Consider the following 22534-nt stretch of genomic DNA (forward strand, 5'->3'; position numbering starts at 1 on the left):
CAAGTAAGTTGGTCTGACATGATCTGTCCTTCACAAATCCATTTTAGTTCCTTTTAATGACCTTATTTGCTTCAAGGAACTTTTGAATACTTTCCCCACTATAGATGTAAGACTAACTGGTCTATAATTACCTGGTTCAGCTTTGCTCCCCTTTTTGAATATCGGCACTACCTCCGCTATACGCCAGTCTTTGGAACCATACCCGATTTAACCGAATCCATGAAGATCATTATAACTCCGCCCACTTGAGCCCTCTTTTTACTAATTAGCTTCAATAGTTACCTGCACGTCATTCAATATGTTTAGTTTTATCGTTAATGAGCAGCTGAAGAACTGTCAACATACTGTATCTCTGTATTTAGGAATAACATTTCCGATAGGCACTATTAATGTTGGGTTTAAGGTTTTTTTTTTTTTTTTTATCTGCAATGAGCTGTCAATGAGGTGTCACTATATATTTTGGGATTTACTTGATGGGCAGTAGTCACCACAGTGCTCATTTGCAATCAGTGGATGTTATTCAGAGTTGTTAGCAAACCAAAAAAGTTAGCAATTGGACAAAACCATGTTGCACTGCAGGTGGGGCAGATGTAACATGTGCAGAGAGATTTAGATTTGGGTGGGTTATATTGTTTCTGTGCATGATACATACTGGCTAATTTATCTTTGCACTGCAATTTAGATTTCAGCTTGAACATACACCCATTGCCTTTAGCACAGACTAACACAGCGAATGCAATCAGCACTTTCCTTATATGCCTAGGGCAAGATAAATAATACAATACAGTATCTGGTTGCTGTGGTTTGGGGACATATTAATAAATATTACTAAATGAGCCTCATATATGCATATCATTTCCTCTACATGTGTGACTCAAATAAACTGGATGATGGGTAACTAAAGCTACCAATCCGCATACCTCTTACTAGCCCCAGTGTACGTACCCCAAAAACATTTCCAATATCATCATAGGCACGTAGCAAAGGTTTGATGGACATTCTTATAAGTAAACTGAGCAGAGGCACTTTATGCTATAAGCTGGAAGTACAAAATAAGTGAATTAAAACACGGCTAATGTAAGACTAAATAATTCTGAAACTTTCCTACCTCATTAAAAGTTCTAATAAAATAAATTCTGATCACACCCAATTGCTCTGCAGAGGAAAAAGTGCATGTGTCATGGTTTAACCATAGGATTTACTGACATTAAGCAGGCATAGTAAAACTCAAATAAGGACAGGTGTCTGGTTCTGTACTGCTGCTTTGGAGAAAACACAACACCGCTGAATGCAGTTCGGCAATCTTGTGCGTAGTTGTCCTATAGCTGTGAAGCTGGATTAAAAATAAATAAATAAAAAAGAGAGATTAATGAGGTGGCCATTGGTTAGCTTGAGGGGGGGAGGATAACGACACGTCGACACATCACCTGTCTAACGAGGGATACACAAATTAATGACCTGGCGATCTTGTGAAGGTATGATACAATGTAACACTATATTGTGACCGCGTACAGGCTACACAATCCACTGTAAGAGGACACAATATATTGTTACAGGATTAATGTTGTTGCATCATCCTGTCTGATGTGCAGCACCTCAGATGGGAAGATGCAACCACACAATTCATCAAACAATGATTTGGGGTTACACACTATACGTATGATGGTCATTGTGACTCCTTATGGATCGCAAGATTGGCCAATATATTGTTAAGTGTGTACCCAGCTTTACAAACGGCACTGTGTTTGAGAAGTGAATCAAGTTATTGTAAGAGAAGATTCCAATATTCCAACAAAGTACTTAATGGCAAAGATTTTGGTGACTGACCCATAGACTAGAAAGCTTTCATTAATGACATTGTTAGATACCTTACCATTATCTGTGGCTGTCCTGGGTGGTCAGGACTAGCAGGTACCTTAGAGGAAACTAGAGATACATGAGTTTATTTCAGCATAAAACAAAAATATAATGCATATATCGCCAATGCGCCGATCGGTGGCCATCGATGATCTAGACAAGTAAGCATTTTAAACATTCCCGATTCCCACTTCAGTTGGGGGATTTGGATTTTTAAACATGTTTAATATACCCGATCCCCCCACGTGACCATCAGGGGATCGGCGGATTGCCCCAACACATCGCTAGTGTATGGGAGGCTTAACTTTACCCGTTTTGGCAGTTGGCAGTGATCCATGACGTTCAACTGTCACGTGCCCTTGGGGCACATAAACACTAGAATAAACTTATTAGGCATATCTGCAATGCTTTGACAACTCAAAGTCACAGTATATTGGGCAGAGCAGTGGCATAGTGGTAAGCATTACTGCCTTACAGGCCTGAGGTTATTTCAATTCCTGACCCTAACAGTGTGGAGTTTGTATTTTCTCCTTCAGAGTCGGCCATAGGCATAGGCAAACTAGGCAATTACCTAGGGCATTTGATATGCCTAGGGGCATCAGCATCTTCTGCTGATTAAAATGATATGCAGCATGCCTATATATTGTATGTGTAGCATTTCATATGCAGATACAGCCACAGTCTCACACAGTATATAGGCATGCTGCATATCATTTTAATCAGCAGAAGCTGCTTGTGCATCCTAGCCACTTAGCAATGCAAATAAGATGCATTTTCATAAAAAAATAAAAAAAATGTGCCGGACATTAGCATTGAGGCAAGATTTATGAGGACACATCTGTGTTCAAGCAGAGGCAGAGGTCACAGTGTTAGTAGCAGTGTGAGTGTTGTGTGCATGTCAGTAGGTTGGTTGTGTAGTAGTGTTCGGAATATGTGTAAGAAGCATTATGTGCGTCATGTAAAAATGCATTAATAATGTGCAACATATGTGTAAGGGGCACTGTGTGTCATTATGTGTATAGGGGCACTAATGTGCAGTAAATGTGTAGGGGCACTATGTGTGTCATTATGTGTATAAGGGCATTAATAATGTGCAGCATATGTGTAAGGGACATTACATGTAAAAGGGCATTAATAAAGGTTGTCATAATGTGTAAGGTGCATTATGTTTATAAGGATATTAATAATGTGTATCATATGTGTAAGGGGCATTACTGTGTGGCATTATGTGTATAAGGTGCTCTACTATGTGGCGTTGCGTATAGAAATGGCACACCTGTGTCGTCTAATGTGAATAAAGAGCAATAGGGGGTGGTGTACAGTGAATAAGGAGCAATTCATTGTGATGCAATGTGAATAAGGGGCTCTACTGTGAGAAATAACGTTTATAAGGTAAAGTGATACTACTATGGGATGTAATATGAATTATCGCATGATCAAATGTGAATAAAGTTGCAGTACTGTGTGGCGTAATTGGAATTGGGGTTACTATTGTGTGGCCATGCCCCTTGCCAGCAAAAAAACACCCCTTTTTGGGCTGTGCGCCAAATGTGCTAACTGTTCCTATTTAAAATATAGAGGGTACAAACCCCAAAATAATGACTGCTATGGATGAGGGGTGATGGTGCTGGGAAAGAGGTGCAAGCTTAGAGGCAGAACCAGCAGTGGTGCTAGGGGGCACCAGCCAAAATCTTGCCTAGGGCATCATATTGGTTAGGGCCGGCTGTTAGCGTGGATTTCCTATGGGTGTTTCACTTTCCTCCCACACTCCAAAATATACGAAAAGGTTAAGTAGCTACTGACAAAAATACATAATGAATCCAAGTGCCTATGTGTGTCCTTGTAACAGGAATATATGTGTGCTGACAAAGCCCTGTAAATAAAATACATAATAAAGCAATACATATTAGAAATCTCTTGTTATTGCCAGTGGGTGGTAGGGCTATAAAAATAAGATTTTACTTACCGGTAAATCTATTTCTCGTAGTCCGTAGTGGATGCTGGGGACTCCGTAAGGACCATGGGGAATAGACGGGCTCCGCAGGAGACAGGGCACTTTAAGAAAGAATTTGGATTCTGGTGTGTTCTGGCTCCTCCCTCTATGTCCCTCCTCCAGACCTCAGTTAGAGAAACTGTGCCCGGAAGAGCTGACAGTACAAGGAAAGGACTTTGGAATCCAGGGCAAGACTCATACCAGTCACACCGTATAACTTGTGATAAACATACCCAGTTAACAGCATGAACAACAACGGAGCATCAGATCAACCCTGATGCAACCCTAACATAACCCTTATTTAAGCAATAACTATATACAAGTATTGCAGAAGAAGTCCGCACTTGGGACGGGCGCCCAGCATCCACTACGGACTACGAGAAATAGATTTACCGGTAAGTAAAATCTTATTTTCTATAACGTCCTAGTGGATGCTGGGGACTCCGTAAGGACCATGGGGATTTTACCAAAGCTCCCAAACGGGCGGGAGAGTGCGGATGACTCTGCAGCACCGAATGAGCAAACACAAGGTCCTCCTCAGCCAGGGTATCAAACTTGTAGAACTTTGCAAAGGTGTTTGAACCTGACCAAGTAGCTGCTCGGCAAAGCTGTAATGCCGAGACCCCTCGGGCAGCCGCCCAAGAAGAGCCCACCTTCCTTGCGGAATGGGCCTTAACTGATTTAGGCAGTGGCAACCCAGCCGCAGAATGAGCCTGCTGAATCGTGTTACAGATCCAGCAAGCAATAGTTTGCTTTGAAGCAGGCGCCCCAAGCCTGTTGGAAGCATACAGGATAAACAAAGATTCTGTTTTCCTGACCTTAGCCGTTCTGGCTACATAAACCTTCAAAGCCCCGACTACATCCAGTGACTCGGAATCCTCCAAGTCAGTAGTAGCCACAGGCACCACAATAGGTTGGTTTATATGAAAGGATGAAACCACTTTCGGCAGAAATTGTGGGCAGTCCGCAATTCTGCTCTATCCGCATGGAAAACCAGATAAGGGCTTTTATGTGACAAAGCCGCCAATTCTGACACACGCCTAGCCGAAGCCAAGGCTAATAGCATGACCACCTTCCACGTGAGATATTTTACTTCCATCGTTTTGAGTGGTTCAAACCAGTGTGATTTCAGGAAACTCAACACCACGTTAAGATCCCAAGGTGCCACTGGAGGCACAAAAGGGGGCTGAATATGCAGCACTCCCTTTACAACCGTCTGAACTTCAGGCAGAGAAGCCAGTTCTTTTTTAAAGAAAATGGATAAGGCCGAAATCTGAACCTTAATGGAACCCAATTTAAGGCCCAAAGTCACTCCCGACTGTAGGAAGTGAAGGAAAATGCCCAGCTGGAATTCCTCCGTAGGGGCATTCCTGGCCTCACACCAAGCCACATATTTTCGCCATATACGGCGATAATGTTGAGCCGTCACATCCTTCCTAGCCTCTATCAGCGTAGGAATGACCTCATCCGGAATGCCTTTTTCTGCTAGGATCCGGCGTTCCACCGCCATGCCGTCAAACGCAGCCACGGTAAGTCTTGGAACAGACAGGGCCCCTTTGCACAAGTCCTGTCCTAGAGGCAGAGGAGGCCACGGGACCTCTGTGAGCATTTCTTGCAGATCTGGATACCAAGTCCTTCTTGGCCAATCCAGAACAATGAGTATTGTTCTCACTCCTCGTTTCCTTATGATTCTCAGCACCTTGGGTATGAGAGGAAGAGGAGGAAATACATAGACCGACTGGAACACCCACGGTGTCACCAGTGCGTTCACAGTTATCGCCTGAGGGTCTCTTGACCTGGAGCAATATCTCTGCAGCTTTTTGTTGAGGCGGGATGCCATCATGTCCACCTGTGGCAGTTCCCACCGACTTGCAATCTGCGTGAAGACTTCTTGATGAAGTCCCCACTCTCCCGGGTGGAGGTGGTGCCTGCTGAGGAAGTCTGCTTCCCAGTTGTCCACTCCCGGAATGAACACTGCTGACAGTGCGCTTACGTGATTCTCCACCCAGCGAAGAATTCTGGTGGCTTCTACCATCGCCACCCTGCTCCTTGTGCCGCCTTGGCGGTTTACATGAGCCACTGCGGTGATGTTGTCTGACTGAATCAGAACCGGTTGGTCGCGAAGCAGGGACTCCGCTTGACGTAGGGCGTTGTATATGGCCCTTAGTTCCAGGATGTTGATGTGAAGGCAAGTCTCCTGACTTGACCACAGCCCTTGGAAATTTCTTCCCTGTGTGACTGCCCCCCACCCTCGGAGGCATGCATCCGTGGTCACCAGGACCCCGTCCTGAATGCCGAATCTGCGACCTTCGAGAAGGTGAGCACTCTGCAGCCACCACAGGAGAGACACCCTGGCCCTGGGGGATAGGGTGATTAACCGATGCATCTGAAGATGTGATCCGGACCATTTGTCCAGTAAGTCCCATTGGAAGGTCCTCGCATGGAACCTGCCGAAGGGAATGGCCTCGTATGATGCCACCATCCTTCCCAGGACTCGAGTGCAGTGATGCACTGACACCTGTTTTGGTTTTAATAGATTCCTGACCAGTGTCACGAGCTCCTGAGCTCTCTCTATCGGGAGATAAACCCTTTTCTGGTCTGTGTCTAGGATCATGCCTAGGAGAGGCAGATGAGCTGTAGGAACCAACTGCGACTTTGGAATATATAGACTCCAGCCGTGTTTCCGTTACACTTCCAGAGAAAGTGATACGCTGTTCAGCAACTGCTCTCTTGATCTCGCTTTTATGAGATCATCGTCCAAGTACGTGATAATAGTGACAGCTTGCTTCCGCAGGAGCACCATCATTTCCGCCATTCCCCTTGGTGAATATTCTCGGGGCCGTGGAGAGACCAAACGGCAACGTCTGAAATTGGTAATGACAATCCCGTACCGCAATTCTGAGGTACGCCTGATGAGGTGGATAAATGGGGACATGAAGGTATGCACCCTTTATGTCCAGAGTCACCATAAAATCTCCCCCTTTCAGGCTTGCAATGACCGCTCTTAGCGATTCCATCTTGAACTTGAACCTTTTCAGGTATATGTTCAGGGATTTTAAATTCAATATGGGTCTGACCGAACCGTCTGGTTTCGGGACTACAACATGGTCGAATAATAACCCCCTCCTTGTTGAAGGAGGGGAACCTTGACCACCACCTGTTGAAGATACAATTTGTGAATTGCAGTTAACACTGTTTCCACCTCGTGGGGGGAAGCCGGCAGGGCCGTCGGTGAGGGGGCATCTCCTCAAAGTCCAGCTTGTATTCCTGAGACACAATATCTATTGACCAGGGATCTAACAGGGAGTGAACCCACTTGTGGCTGAACTTACGAAGGCGTGCCCCCACCAGGCCTAGCTCCGCCTGTGGAGCCCCAGCGACATGCGGTGGATTTTGTAGAGGCCAGGGAGGACTTCTGTTCCTGGGAACAAGCTGTGTTGTGCAGCTTCTTTCCTCTGCCCCCGCCTCTGGCAAGAAAGGACGCACCTCGGACTTTCTTGTTTCTTTGTTCGAAAGGCTGCATTTGATAATGTCGTGCTTTCCTAGGCTGTGCAGGAATGTAAGGCAAAATATCAGAATTACCAGCTATAGCTGTGGAGACCAGGTCCGAGAACCCTTCTCCACACAATCCTCAGCCTTCCATATGCCTCTTAAGTCGGCATCATCTGTCCATTGCATATTCTACAGGACACGTCAAGCAGAAATCGACATAGCTTTGTCTCTAGGACCCAGTAGACTCGTGTCTCTTTGGGCATGTTTTATATATATATATATATATATATATATCTCTTAAGACAGCATCTTTAATATATATATCTCTATATATACATATATATATATATATATATATATATATATATACATACATACTAGGGTCTCAATCTCTGCTGATAAGGTACCTGTCCACGCTGCCACAGCGCTATAAACCCATGCCGACACAATCGCCGGTCTGAGTAATGTACCAGAATGCGCACGCTATCTGCAGGATCCCTGAGAATAGCTGTTACGTCAGGGCTACCTTTTGGGCAAACGTGACACCCTAGGGGAAGATTCCCATCGTATCCTGGCCCCATTAGGGAAAGGATATTCCCTGAGAATTCTTTTTGGGAAGCTGCAGCTTCTTGTCTGGAGATTCCCGCTCTTTTCCCTCATGAGAGGAGGGAAATTTACCTCAGCTTTCTTCCCCTTAAACATGTGTACCCTTGTGTCAGGGACAGATGAGTCATCGGTGATATGCAAATCATCTTTTATTACAATAATCATATATTGAATACTTTTCTGCCATTTTGGCTGTAACTTTGCATTATCGTAGTCGACACTGGAGTCAGACTCCGTGTCGATATCAGTGTCTATTATTTTGGATAGTGAGCATTGAGAGACTCTGAAGGTCTCTGCAACATAGGGACAGACATGGGTAGATAACCTAATCTTTTGTGCAATAAATTCACCTTAGCACTTAATTACACATATCCAAACAGGTGTCAGCGTTGTCGACGGAGACACCCTCTCACATACATATTTGCTCCATCTCCTACTTAGGGGAGCCTTTTACCTCAGACATGTTGACACACACGTACCGACACACCACACACTCAGGGAATGCTCATCTGAAGACAATTCCCCCATAAGGCCCTTTGGAGAGACAGAGAGAGAGTATGCCAGCACACACCCCAGCGCTATTAACCCAGGAATAACACAGTAACTTAATGTTAACCCAGTAGCTGCTGTTTATATTGATTTTTGCGCCTAATTATGTGCCCCCCCTCTCTTTTTACCCTCTTCTACCGTGTAACTGCAGGGGAGAGGCTGGGAAGCTTCCTCTCAGCGGTGCTGTGGAGAAAAAACATGGCGCTGGTGAGTGCTGAGGAAGAAGCCCCGCCCCCTCGACGGCGGGCTTCTGTCCCGCTTTCATGTACAATTTTTGGCGGGGGCTCATGCATATATACAGTGCCCAACTGTATATATGCCCACTTTTGCCAAGAGGTCCTAATTGCTGCACCGGGCACCCCCCCCCCTGCGCCCTGCACCCTACAGTGACCGGAGTATGTAGGTGTAGTGTGGGAGCAATGGCGCACAGCTGCAGTGCTGTGCGCTACCTCAGTTTGAAGACTGGAGTCTTCTGCCGCCGATTTCGAAGTCTTCTTGCTTCTTTCACCCGGCTTCTGTCTTCCGGCTCCGCGAGGGGGACGGCGGCGCGGCTCCGGGATCGGACGACAAAGGGTGAGATCCTGTGTACGATCCCTCTGGAGCTAATGGTGTCCAGTAGCCTAAGAAGCAGGACCTATCTTCAGAGAGTAGGGCTGCTTCTCTCCCCTCAGTCCCACGATGCAGGGAGTCTGTTGCCAGCAAGTCTCCCTGAAAATAAAAAACCTAACAAAATACTTTCTTATAGCAAGCAAAGGAGAGCTCACCAAGTAGCACCCAGCTCGTCCGGGCACAGATTCAAACTGAGGTCTGGAGGAGGGACATAGAGGGAGGAGCCAGAACACACCAGAATCCAAATTCTTTCTTAAAGTACCCTGTCTCCTGCGGAGCCCGTCTATTCCCCATGGTCCTTACGGAGTCCCCAGCATCCACTAGGACGTTAGAGAAATGGCGGCTCACACGCATCCTGTTTAGCTTGTCTTAGCCGTTGGAGAAAGTGCAGTATGGCAGCACTGGCTCACTTCAGTGGTGACAACAAATTCTAGCTCAACCCCTCCATGTCTCCCGTACATTAGGTGGCCAGACAAATCTCTGCTGATAATTTTTCCTCTTGATATGTCACTTATAGTTTCACTGGGCTCAGGCTACACTGCTCGCCTTTGCCTTCACCACACCAGTACTGCCATTATCAAACACCATAACAGTACTTTGGCATTACTAATATTAAGTGGGCTGGGAATGGTGAAGGCCACATCTAGGCTGGGTCTAGTGTCCAACCAACTGGTGGTGCTGCGATGGTACACCCATTCACCCAATAGACAAGCTGGCTATTTAAATGGAACACTAAAAAAAAAAAAAAAAAAAAATACTTCAGAAAAAATAAGTTTTAAAATGTTTTTGTTTTGCCAGACAAGCATTTATTTTAGATTATTTTTGGACAAAACACCTTGACATAGCTTTAGAAAAATACAAATTTAATGGCATGTTTTTTTAGGTGTTGTGTAGCTCAAAATAGGATTTTAATTACCTACCGGTAAATCCTTTTCTCGTAGTCCGTAGAGGATGCTGGGGTCCATATTAGTACCATGGGGTATACACTGGTCCACCAGGAGCAATGGGCACTTTAAGACTTTGATAGTGTGGGCTGGCTTCTCCCTCTATACCCCTCCTACCAGACTCAGTTTAGAAAATGTGCCAGGTAGAGCCAGTCACAGCTAAGGAATCTCTTAGGGCTTTTCTGGTTTTATTGGGTTTTTTTTTTTAAAGATGTTAGGCACAGGGAGGCTGCTGGCAACAGCATCCCTGCTTTGTGGGACTTAGGGGGGGGGGGGGGGGAGTAGTGTCACACCAGCTCACACATACAAGGCAAACCAAGCTAACCAGCTTGAAAACACAGCAACGGCTGAACAAAGGTGGTCATTCCGAGTTGTTCGCTCGCTAGCTGCTTTTAGCAGCATTGCAAACGCTAGGCCGCCGCCCTCTGGGAGTGTATCTTAGCTTAGCAGAATTGCAAACAAAAGATCAGCGGAACTGCTACTAAATATTTTCTTGCAGTTTCTGAGTAGCTCCAGACCTACTCCTAGATTGCGATCAGCTCAGTCCGTTTAGTTCCTGGTTTAACGTCACAAACACGCCCTGCGTTCAGCCAGCCACTCCCCCGTTTCTCCAGACACTCCTGCGTTTTTCCCTGACACGCCTGCGTTTTTTAGCACACTCCCGGAAAACGCTCAGTTACCACCCAGAAACGCCCCTTTCCTGTCAATCATTCACCGATCACCAGTGCGACAGAAAAGCGTTGCACGAACACAAGCAAATCTACTACTTTTTGTGTTAAATAACTTAGCGCATGCGCTCTGCGTACCATGCACATTTAGCAACAAATCGCAGCATAGTGAAAATCGGCAACGAGCGAACAACTCGGAATGACCACCAATATTACTTAACCAAGTAACAAAAAAACTGTTCAGTATTGCTTTGTTCCTGGTTGAGTACTAAGTAACCATTGCAGGATCACGAAACGCTGGGCGCGCGCCCAGCATCCTCTACGGACTACGAGAAAAAGATTCACCTACGTCCTAGAGGATGCTGGGATCCATATTAGTACCATGGGGATGTACCAAAGCTCCCAGAATGGGAGGGAGAGCGCGGAGGCTCCTGCAAAACTGATTGGCCTCTGAGGACCTAAAGTTTGGTCAAAGTATCGAACTTGTAGAACTTCGCAAACGTGTTCGACCCAGATCAAGTAGCCGCTCTGCAAAGTTGTAAAGCTCAGACACCCCGGGCAGCCGCCCAGGAAGAACCCACCTTACGAGTAGAGTGGGCCTTAACAGATTTAGGACACGGCAATCCAGCCGTAGAATATTCATGCTGGATAGTGACCCTGATCCAGCGAGAGATCGTCTGCTTAGAAGCAGGACACCTAATTTTCTTGGGATCATATAGAACAAACAGAGAGTCCGATTTCCTGTGACGAGCAGTCCTCTTCACATAGATTTTCAGAGCCCTTACAACATCCAATGACTTTGACGGAATTGAGGAGTCAGTAGCAACTGGCACCACAATAGGTTGGCTGATATGAAAAGCTGACACAACCTTTGGAAGAAACTGCTGACGTGTCCGGAGCTCAGCTCTATCTTCATGGAAGATCAAGTAGGGGCTTTTACAAAACAAAGCCCCCAACTCCGACACCCATCTAGCAGAAGCTAAGGCCAACAAATTGAGAGCCTTCCACGTGAGAAACTTGACCTCAACCTCCTGTAGAGGCTCGAACCAAGCCGATTGGAGGAACTGTAACACCACGTTAAGATCCCAGGGTGCCGTAGGTGGCACAAAGGGAGGCTGGATGTGCAAAACCCGTTTTAAGAACGTCATCCTCAGGGAGTGAAGCCAGTTGTTTCTAGAAGAAAATGGATAAGCCCAAAATCTGGACCTTTACGGATCCCAAACGCAGGCCCATATCCACACCTGCTTGCAGGAAGAGGAGAAACCGTCCCAGTTGAAACTCCACCATAGGAAACTTCTTGGATTCACACTATAAGACATACTTTTTCCAAATGCGATGGTAATGCTTAGATGTTACGCCTTTCCTAGCCTGAATCAGGGTAGGAATAACCTTGTTCGGAATGCCCTTCCGAGCTAATATCTGGCGTTCAACCTCCATGCCGTCAAACGTAGCCGTGGAAAGTCTTGATAGGCGAACGGCCCCTGTTGCAGAAGGTCCTCATGAAAAGGAAGAGGCCTCGGATCCTCCAGCGGTAATTCCAGAAGATCCGCGTACCAAGCCCTTTTTGGCCAGTCCGGAGCAATGAGGATCGCCTGAACTCCTGTTCTCTTTAAGAGCTTGAGAATCCTTGGGATGAGTGGAAGTGGAGGGAACACATACACTGAATGGTACATCCACGGAGTTAGCAGTGCATCTACCGCCACTGTGTGCGGGTCTCTCGACCTGGAACAGTACCTCTTAAGCTTCTTGTTGAGGCGAGAGGCCATCATTTATTTATTTATTATTTATTTATTTATTAACAGTTTCTTATATAGCGCAGCAAATTCCGTTGTGCTTTACAATTTGAAATAACAATAACAAACTGGGTGATAACAAACAGTCATAGAGGTAGGAAGACCCTGCTCGCAATCTATAGGGAAATAGGCATGTGTACACAAGGAAAGGTGCTATCTATTGCATAGAATGAGAAGATATGTGTGGACTGTACAGAGTGAATGCAATTTGATAGGAAGGTTTATGAAAGTTATGTGGTCGGTTCTGGAATTTGATATGCTTGCCTAAAGAGGTGAGTTTTCAGGGAACGCTTGAAGGTTTGGAGACTAGAGGAGAGTCTTATTGTGGGTGGTAGGGCATTCCACAGAGTCCTGCAATTGTGAGTGGGAGCGATTAATGAGTGTGGATCAGAGACGCAGGTCTTGTGAAGAGCGAAGAGGTCGGGTTGGGAGATATTTTGAGATAAGTGAAGTGATGTACGTTGGTATAGTTTGGTTAATGGCCTTGTGTGTGAGTAAAAGTATTTTATATTGAATACGGTAGAATACAGGTAACCAATGGAGGGACTGACAGAGTGGATCTGCAGACGATGAACGTCTAGCGAGGAAGATAAGCCTCTCCGCTGCATTCAGAATGGATTGTAGTGGTGAGAGTCTCGTTTTGGGAAGACCACGGGGTCCAGTACAGATAGGGACAAGTCAGGGGAGGATAGGTAGATTTGAGTATCATCTGCGTACAGATGAAACTGAAAACCAAAAGAGCTGATTAGTTTACCAAGAGATGAGGTATAGATAGAGAAAAGTAGAGGACCCAAGACTGAGCCTTGCGGTACTCCAACTGAAAGAGGTAGCGAAGAGGAGGTAGATTCAGAGAAGCGCACACTGAAGGAGCGATTAGATAGGTAGGATAGGAACCAAGAAAGGGCTGTGTCTTTAAGACCTAGGGATTGTAGTGTCTGTATGAGAAGAGAGTGGTCTACAGTGTCAAATGATGCATATAGATCTAGAAGAATAAGTAGTGAGTAGTGGCCTTTAGACTTCGTAGTGACCAAATCATTAACCACTTTAGTCAGTGCTGTCTCTGTGGAATGTCGGGAACGGAAGCCTGACTGAAGTGGGTCCAACAAAGTGTATGAGTTAAGAAAGTGTGTGAGTCGAGTGTAGGCAAGTCTCTCAAGTAGCTTAGAGAGACAAGGGAGCTGAGAGATAGGGCGGTAGTTTGAGAGAGCATTAGGGTCAGAATTTTGTTTTGTTTTTTAAATGGGAGTAATCACTGCATGCTTGAAGAGTGAAGGAAAAATACCAGTAGAGAGAGAGAGAGAGATTACAGATGTTAGTTAAGGTAGGGATGAGCACCAGAGACAAAGCTTTACTTATTTGTGAGGGTAAAGGATCAAGAGGAGAGGTAGTAGAGAAGCAGGATGAGAAGAGTGATGATACTTCATCTTCATTTGTGGGATCAAATGAAGAAAGAGTGCCAGAGGGTTCAGGTAAAGAACGGAGCAGGTCACTGGCTGCTGAAGAGCATACCATTTCATCTCATATCTTATCAATCTTCTCCTTGAAGTAGGAAGCAAGATCTTGTGCCTTGATAGTGGCTGGTGGGGTAGGTGAGGGAGGATTCAGAAGTGATTTAAATGTATTAAAGAGTCGTTTGGGGCTAGAGGCTTGAGCAGAGATAAGAGTTTGGAAATATGTTTGTTTGGCAGTGTCCAGGGCATTTTTATAAGAATCGTAGACAGTCTTATATGTGAGGAAGTCACTTGAAATCCGAGATTTATGTCACTGACGTTCAAGTTTTCGTGTGAGTTTTTGTAGTTGTCTTGTTAATTTGGAGTGCCATGGTTGACATCTAGGCCTAAGTAGAGTGTGATGGGTAGCTGGAACCACTTCATCAAAGGCTAGTTCTAGAGTCTCATTAAGGTGTGATACAGCCATCTCAGGAGAGGTGAATGCAGAAATAGGTGAAAGCAGGAGTGAAGTGGAAAGTTCTTGAAGATTAATTGTGTTAATATTTCTGCGGGTTTGAGGAAGATTGGAGAACTTCAGCAACACAGGGTTTGAATTAACGGAGGAGAGCATGCATGTTATAAGGTTGTAATCTGAGAGGGGGAAAGGAGTGTTAGTGAGTTCAGAGACAAAGCATAGTCTGGTGAATACTAGATCAAGGCAGTGGCCCTCCTGATGAGTAGAGGAGTCAGTCCATTGGGAGAGGCCAAGAGAGGAGGTTAGAGAGAGTAGTTTGAAGAGTAGTTTGTCTATTTTAGGTACACCCTATCGGCTTGTTAACTCTGCGAACACCTCCAGGTGGAGGCACCATTCTCCTGGATGGAGAGCGTGTCTGCTGGGGAAGTCCGCTTCCCAGTTGTCCACTCCCGGAATGAAGATTGCTGACCGTGCCAACGTGTGACTTTTTGCCAAGAGGAGGATTCTTTTTACCTCTGACATTGCAGCTCTGCTCTTCGTTCCGCCCTGTCGGTTTATGTAAGCCACTGTCGTTATATTGTCCGACTGCACCTGAATTGCTCGATCTTGTAGAAGATGTGCCGCTTGGATAAGACCGTTGTACATGGCCCTTAGTTCCAGAATGTTGATGGGAAGAATGGATTCCAGACTTGACCACCTTCCTTGGAAGGTTTCCCCTTGGGTGACTGCGCCCCAACCTCTGAGACTTGCATCCGTGTTTAGAAGGATCCAGTCCTAAATCCCGAACCTGCAGCCCTCTAGAAGGTGAGGCAAGTGTAGCCACCACAGGAGGGAAATCCTGGCTTGTGGTGACAGACGTATCCCCTGTTGCATGTGCAGATGAGATCCCGACCATTTGTCCAGGAGATCCAGTTGGAAGGACCGTGCATGAAATCTTCCGTACTGAAGAGCCTCGTAGGAAGCAACAATCTTCCCCAAATGGCGAATGCACTGATGAACCGATACCCGGGTAGGCTTCAAGACATCCCAGACCATACTTTGGATCACCAATGCTTTTTCCACCAGTAGAAATACCATCTGCACTTCCGTGTCGATCATTCCCAGGAAAGATAACCTCCTTGATGGCTCCAAATGTGATTTTGGAAGATTCAGGATCCATCCATGTTCCCTGAGCAGTCGAGTCGTGAGAGCAATGGACTGCAACAACCTCTCTCTGGAAGATGCCTTTAACAGATCGTCCAGGTAAGGAATTATATTCACCCCCTGCCTGCGGAGGAGAATCATCATCTCTGCCATTACCGTGGTAAACACCCTTGGTACTATGGAGAGGCCGAACGGCAGTGCCTGAAACTGATAGTGACGGTCCAACAGCGCAAATCTTAGATAAGCCTGGTGTGGCGGCCAAATCGGGATATGGAGGTATGCATCCTTGATGTCCAAGGCCCCCAGAAACTCTCCCTCCTCCAGCTCTGAGATCACCGCTCTCAGAGACTCCATTTTGAACTTGACTTCCCTTAGATAAGGGTTTAGCGACTTCAGGTTCAAAACTGGCCTGACCGAACCATCTGGTTTCGGTACCACAAACAGGTTTGAATAGTAACCCTGGTGTACCAGATGAGGTGGAACTGGAGCAATTACATCTGACCTTTCCAATTTGTGAATGGCGTCCTGAAGGATAGCCCTGTCCGTCAGTAAAGCTGGCAGGCCGGATTTGAAGAGCCTATGGGGTGGGAGCTCCTGAAACTCCAGTCTGTACCCCTGGGACACAATATCCAGTACCCAGGAATCCAGACCGGATGACACCCAGACGTGACTGAAACATCTGAGCCTCGCTCCCACCTGCCCGTTCTCCAGGCAGGGAGGTCCACCGTCATGCTGAGGATTTTGAGGACACAGAGGCAGGTTTCTGGTCTTGGGAACCTGCAGGTGCCGGTTTTTGGGATTTTGCTTGCCCACTTCTGAAGAAAGTGGTAGGAGCCTTGGACTTTTTAGCTTTGGCAGGCTGAAAAGACTGCACAGAGGACGCAGAAAAAGGTTTTATCGTTGTCTGAGAGGCTGAGGGAAGAAAGGTTGACTTACCAGCGGTTGCTGTAGAGATCCACGCATCCAATGCTTCCCCAAATAGACCTGTGAAGGGTAGGTTCTCTACACTTCTCCTGGATTCCGCGTCTGCAGACCATTGGCGTAGCCAGAGTCCCCTGCGTGCTGAGACAGCCATGGACGATGTCCTTGCAGTCAGATTACCCAGGTCCTTCATGGCCTCCACCACGAAACCCGCAGAATCATGTATGTTACGTAAAAACAAATCAATGTCACTTCTATCCATAGAATCTAAGTCCTCTAGTAATGTGCCTGACCACTTTACTGTGGCTTTAGAAATCCATGCACAGGCAATAGTGGGCCTTAACGCCACTCCTGAAGCAGTGTATATGGATTTGACTGTAGTTCCAATTTTGCGGTCAGCCGGTTCTTTCAAAGCAGTAGACCCAGGGACAGGTAACACCACCTTTTTAGACAGTCTAGATACAGAGCGTCTACTATAGGTGGGGGTTCCCACTTTTTCCTATCATCCTCAGGGAAAGGAAAGGCTACAAGAACCCTCTTTGGGATCTGGAATTTTTTCTCTGGATTTTCCCAGGATTTTTCAAATAAGGCGTTTAATTCCTTAGTCTCTCTGACCTTCCCGGCGTCTTTCTTATTGTCTGTAAAGTAAGCCTCCTCTACCTGTTCCGGTGCTTTGTCAGTAATGTGTAACACATCCCTAATGGCCTCAATCATGAGTTGCACCCCTCTTGCCAGGGAAGCCTCACCCCCCGCATATCCTCATCACCCTCTGCCATGTCAGAGTCGGTGTCGACCTGCATAATCTGAGCAAGCGCACGTTTCTTGGATACACCAGGGGATTTCAAGGTAGTGGGGACAGAACCAGACAAAACCTCCAGATTGTTTTAAAATCTGTGATTCAGTCTCATAATGTGCAATCCTAGTGGAAATTTGGGATATCATGCCCTTAATAGAAGCCACCCACTGGGGCTCGGATTCAGAAGGCTGAGACAAATTATTACATTCCCGAGTACATGGAATGGATTCCTCTGGAGAAGATACATATTCTGCCGCACAAGACACAGAGTCCCTGGACATGGTTATGTGAGAATTAGCATACACACACACACACACACAGGAAAATGTCAGACACAGTTTCCCCCAAGTACCTTCAGAGAAACACAGAGATTGGAGCCAGCACACACAGCGCCCCAGTATGCAGTGACAGAGTAACTGCCCGGCGCTGACTGTGTCCCCTTAATAGATTACACAGTAAAATACAGTCTCATCCCCCGCCCCCCTCTACAACCCCCTGGTACCGCACAGGATAGCTGGAGTCGTGTGTAGGGTCAGCACCTCTCAGTGATCGACTGCATTCACGCCGGCTCCCCGCTTGTCGGGTCACACTCACCACCACGATCTTCTAGCTATTAGGGGGTGGCGGCAAGCTGCGGGAGTGAGCGGTCGCCTCGGGGGCTTACAATCATCACCCTCAGGAGTTTAATGTCCTGTCAGCAGAGATAGTGGCCATTGACCTCTGAGGGTTGGACACTACTCCCCCCCCCCCCCCCCCCCCTAAGTCCCACAAAGCAGGGAGGCTGTTGCCAGCAGCCTCCCTGTGCCTAACATCTTTAAAAAAAAAAAAAAAACAACAAAACCAGAAAAGCCCTAAGAGCACCCCTAGCTGTGACTGGCTCTACCGGGCACATTTTCTAAACCGAGTCTGGTAGGAGGGGTATAGAGGTATAAGCCAGCCCACACTATCAAAGTCTTAAAGTGCCCATGGCTCCTGGGGGACCCGTCTATACCCCTTGGTACTAATATGGACCCCAGCACCCTCTAAGACGAAAGGGAAATCCTGTTTTATATGTACAGTATATATATTTTCTGATCTAATCTATTAACCCTCCTCATAAAACAATTCTATATGTGACAAGGGGCAAGCACAGGATTTTACAGGGGGATGCCAAACGTAAAAGATATGAGAACTTTCAGTGCAAGAACAGTATATTCCATCAGAGCCTGTTACTACTTATTAAATACAAACCACAGTTTTTATACATTTCTAAAATATCTACACCTAGAAAAGGTATATCATTTACTTATAGATCATTAGCTCCTGAGATCATTAGCTATAAATTGGAGTTCCTCACTCTGTTACATACAGTAGGCCTACTGCCCATCCCCCCTCCCTCCACTCACCAGTCTGATGCAAAGAGCACTGGCAGGGGTAATCAGATAAAGAACCCATCTAATAAGCTATTCACAATAACATGACCTTTCATCTACTTACTGACTCTGCGCTTTGGTTTAACAATAATTACCACCGTACAGGGGACTATGTATGAATATCAAACTACAGTTGTGTTCAGGCTATGTTAAAGTGGGTACACACCTATGCAATAATCCTGATAATTGCATAGGTGTGTATGCAGGAGCATTAGCCAATAAACGGCTTCATGGTTTGCTCGGGAAGATTGGCATAAAAATTGTGATCCCCTTGAAGTATGCACACACTGGGGGTCATAGCTTTTATCTGATCTGCAAAGTGTGTACCCAGATTTAGTGTCTGTGTTTTGGATCCCCTACTGTGATATAAGAATACGGATATGGAAACGCACCAAGGCTTTTTATCTGTACAAAATCAGTTAAAATATGTCCTTGTGCTTTTGTTATAGTCAAGGAATATTATAGTCACTTTAATATCCTTATATAGCAGTGCTTCTCAAATCCAGTGCATGTTTTCCATATCAACTTGCTGGAGTAAGAGACGTAAGTAACGTTAATGGAAACCAGGGCCTTTAAAAAAAAAAAAAAATGGCACCCCTTGATAACTGTTCTTTAAAATCCTGCTTGCATTCTTATATTGGTACTCAAACAGAATATGCACATACATGAAGTTCACACCGTACCGAATGGGCCATTCCATTGTCACAAATGGGACATTTGTACAAGTTTTAACATATACATTTTTGTTAAAACGTTAAAAAAAAAAAAAAAAAGAAGAGGAGGATGAATGTGCCTAACTAGGTCTATTTTTTTAGGTACAGAAAAAATAATTTTGTTTCTCTGCGTTATACCCAAAACAATGGGGTATATTCAATTAAGGTCGGATCCATTCCAACATGGCTTTGTCGCAATGGATCCGACAAGGACTATTCAATGCCCATCTCAATTCGACTTTAAAAAAGTCAAATTGAGATGAGGGACTGGTGAGGGGGAAAACTGTGGGCAGACGGGGGAGAGCAGCGCTACAGCAGCTGCTCCAGCAAGTGTAGCCGGAGGATGTGTCACAGCCGCCGCTCACGGCAGCGTCCACCTGGCTCCAGCAAACGCGTTCTCGCTTGCTGGAGCTGGGTGGACACTGCTGTGAGCGGCAGCTGTGACACATCCTCCAGCTACGCTGCTAGCCTCTGCTCTCCCCAGTCTGCCCGCAGCTCTCCCCGTCTTCTCCTCTCCCCCGTCTCTGCTCCTGCATCTCAATTTGACTTTTTTAAAAGTCGAATTGAGATGGTCAAATAGGGGGCCAAACCCCGTTTTCGACAGAAGCACGTGGATCGGCAGCTATTCCACCAATCCACGTGCTTTCCTCGACTTTTCAGATAATTTGGGGTTAGATTGAATAGGTCGGAATCCCTTCCGACCTAAAAAAAAAGTCAAAAACTGACATCTTTTCGATAGACGGCAGCTTTCGACTTCAAACTGAATATACCCCAATATAACATAGTTTAGTTACCACATATAAGGGCAACCCAAGTCCACCACAGTTTTGTAAGGGAAACTTCTACTTGATAATTTCCCTCAACTCAAAATGAAGAGCCCGTGTTATTTTTTTTAATGAAAACTTATGACAGACAGCTATAATATACCATGGGGTCGATTCAATTCACCAACAGTTGAATGCTATTCAATACAGCGCCATGTGACACTCAATTGTTGGTCATTCTTCTCTCACTCCCGGGGGATGAGAGAAGAAATCCGACAAAAGTGCTGCCGCGAGGCTGATTCTGCCAGGAATCAGCATCACGGAGGGGAGTAAAGTCGGAGAATGCCCTTTCTCCCGACAAATCAACCTGTTAAGTCCGGGAGAACGGGCCTTCGCTGACTTAACTTGAGCTGAATTTCAATAGTGCCGGGAGCTAACTCCCGGCGCTATTCAACTGTCGGTGAATTGAATCGACCCCCATGTCAACCTATACTGAAAATGTAAAAAATACACAGCTACAGATTTATTTATTTTTGTGTCACATATGGGCCATTTTATTAATTTTCATGGAATGGCCCTAATGCAACATTAAAATGAAAAATCCTAAGTCACAACAGCCAAAATGCAACCGTTCTTCTGAATAGATACTGTAAAACACATGGGGGCAGATGTATTAACCTGGAGAAGGCATAAGGAAGTGATAAACCAGTGATATGTGCAAGGTGATAAAGGCACCAGCCAATCAGATCCTAACTGTTAATTTACATATTGAAACTGATTGGCTGGTGCCTTTATCACCTTGCACATATCACTGGTTTATCACTTCCTTATGCATTCTACAGGTTAATACATCTGCCCCAGGGTGCGTTATGTAATGAAAAAAAAACACGTTATAAAAAAACCAAAACGCCATCCATTCTGATCTGGGGCTTTGTCTGATGACAGGTCCGGACAATGCACAGAGCAGCTATTGCAGAATTCGATTTCCAGTCAGTAAGCTGGGGAACTGACTTATCCACCGATCAGTGCAGCATCAGGCGTTATGTGTGCCACTATGCTGCTCTACAAAGAAGAGCTGTGTGTGTGTGTGTGTGTGTGTGTGTGTGTGTGAGTGTGTGAGTGTGTGTGTATGTCCACCTCATGCACTACAATTTTCCTAAGTCCCCACGACTCCCTCAAGCCAAACCTCACCATAGAAATACCTCACCCACTATAATTCATTCACCATCACTGCCTCAAATGGGGTCTGTAGTCAGAAAAGATCATAGAATAGTAATAATAATTGTCCATTGTCCATTACTAACATTACTAATGCAACCATAATACTGTATATATTCTGCTTAGATTATGTTTTCCAGTTGTTTTTCTTTGTATTGTCATTCCATGACTCCGTGGGCTCCATTTATCAATGCTACTACCAGCAGCATATTTAGGGGTGTATGTACTAAGCCTTGGAGAGAGATAAAGTGGACAGAGATAAAGTACCAGCCAGTGGCGTCACTTACCCCTTGGACATCTGGTGCGGCAGCCGCTAAAAAGGGAGCGAGACTTCACGGAATGGAGTGTGGCTCCGCGTCCTTCCCCCCGTTTCAGTCACTCGGGGGGCTCTGTGGATGTGCGCTGCCCTCGGAGACCGCCTTGTCTGCAGTGCCGGCTTCTACACTTTAAGAGGAGCCAGGTGCTGCAAGTAATGTTACAATGCAGCACCCAGCTACTGTCACTGAACAGGAAGCGGCACTATGGTGTCACTCCTCTTTGTGACGCCACTGGCACCAGCCAATCAGCTCTTAACTGACATGTTGCAGGCTGTGTTTGAAAAATGACAGGAGCTGGTGGCTGGTACTTTACAGTATCTCCATCCACTTTATCTCTAGCCAAAGCTTAGTACATAGACTCCTTAGTTTAGTATCTTAGTTTAGTATCACAATGATACCAACGTTTTTGCCACGGGGCCGATCGGCTTTGTGACTCTGTGAGAGGACCTGGAAAACACGCACTGTTAGTGTGTTCCAAGGACTGGATTTGGGAAGCACCATTATATAGAATAATAAAGGGGAACGGGTGTCCTTTGTCCTACATATAACAAACCAATAATACATACAGAAGTATGAACCCTGCCTCAGCTTTCAATCGAATATACAGTTTAAATCAAAGGGCTGGTAATGTGTAGGGTTCTCAGACAGTCATGTGACCTACAGTGTGCCCACACCATAAGGATCCATGTTTCACCTTTTTTAGTTCCCACAGAAATACAGGTAAATGAACCTATTCCAATGTGTGCTGCTTTTAATTAGGAGTCTAAAATAAATAAAGGAGGTAAACATTTAGGAACCTCTAGCACCGTTGGCCACCAGTAAGTGAGATTTGCA

The 22534-nt window shown here is 45.7% G+C and overlaps 1 long non-coding RNA gene across 1 annotated transcript; it reads right to left on the reverse strand.

The window, feature by feature from the left end:
* Positions 1–1156: 1156 nt before the first annotated feature.
* Positions 1157–21897, reverse strand: LOC134984980 (uncharacterized). The gene is made up of 2 exons (XR_010191800.1): positions 21671–21897; positions 1157–1333 (listed from the first exon to the last, which is right to left on the reverse strand). It is a non-coding gene; the product is annotated as an uncharacterized LOC134984980 (long non-coding RNA).
* Between the last annotated feature and the right edge of the window lie 637 nt (positions 21898–22534).

This window comes from Pseudophryne corroboree, chromosome 1 (assembly GCF_028390025.1).
Source record: "Pseudophryne corroboree isolate aPseCor3 chromosome 1, aPseCor3.hap2, whole genome shotgun sequence".
In the NCBI taxonomy this organism is placed as follows: Eukaryota; Metazoa; Chordata; class Amphibia; order Anura; family Myobatrachidae; genus Pseudophryne; species Pseudophryne corroboree.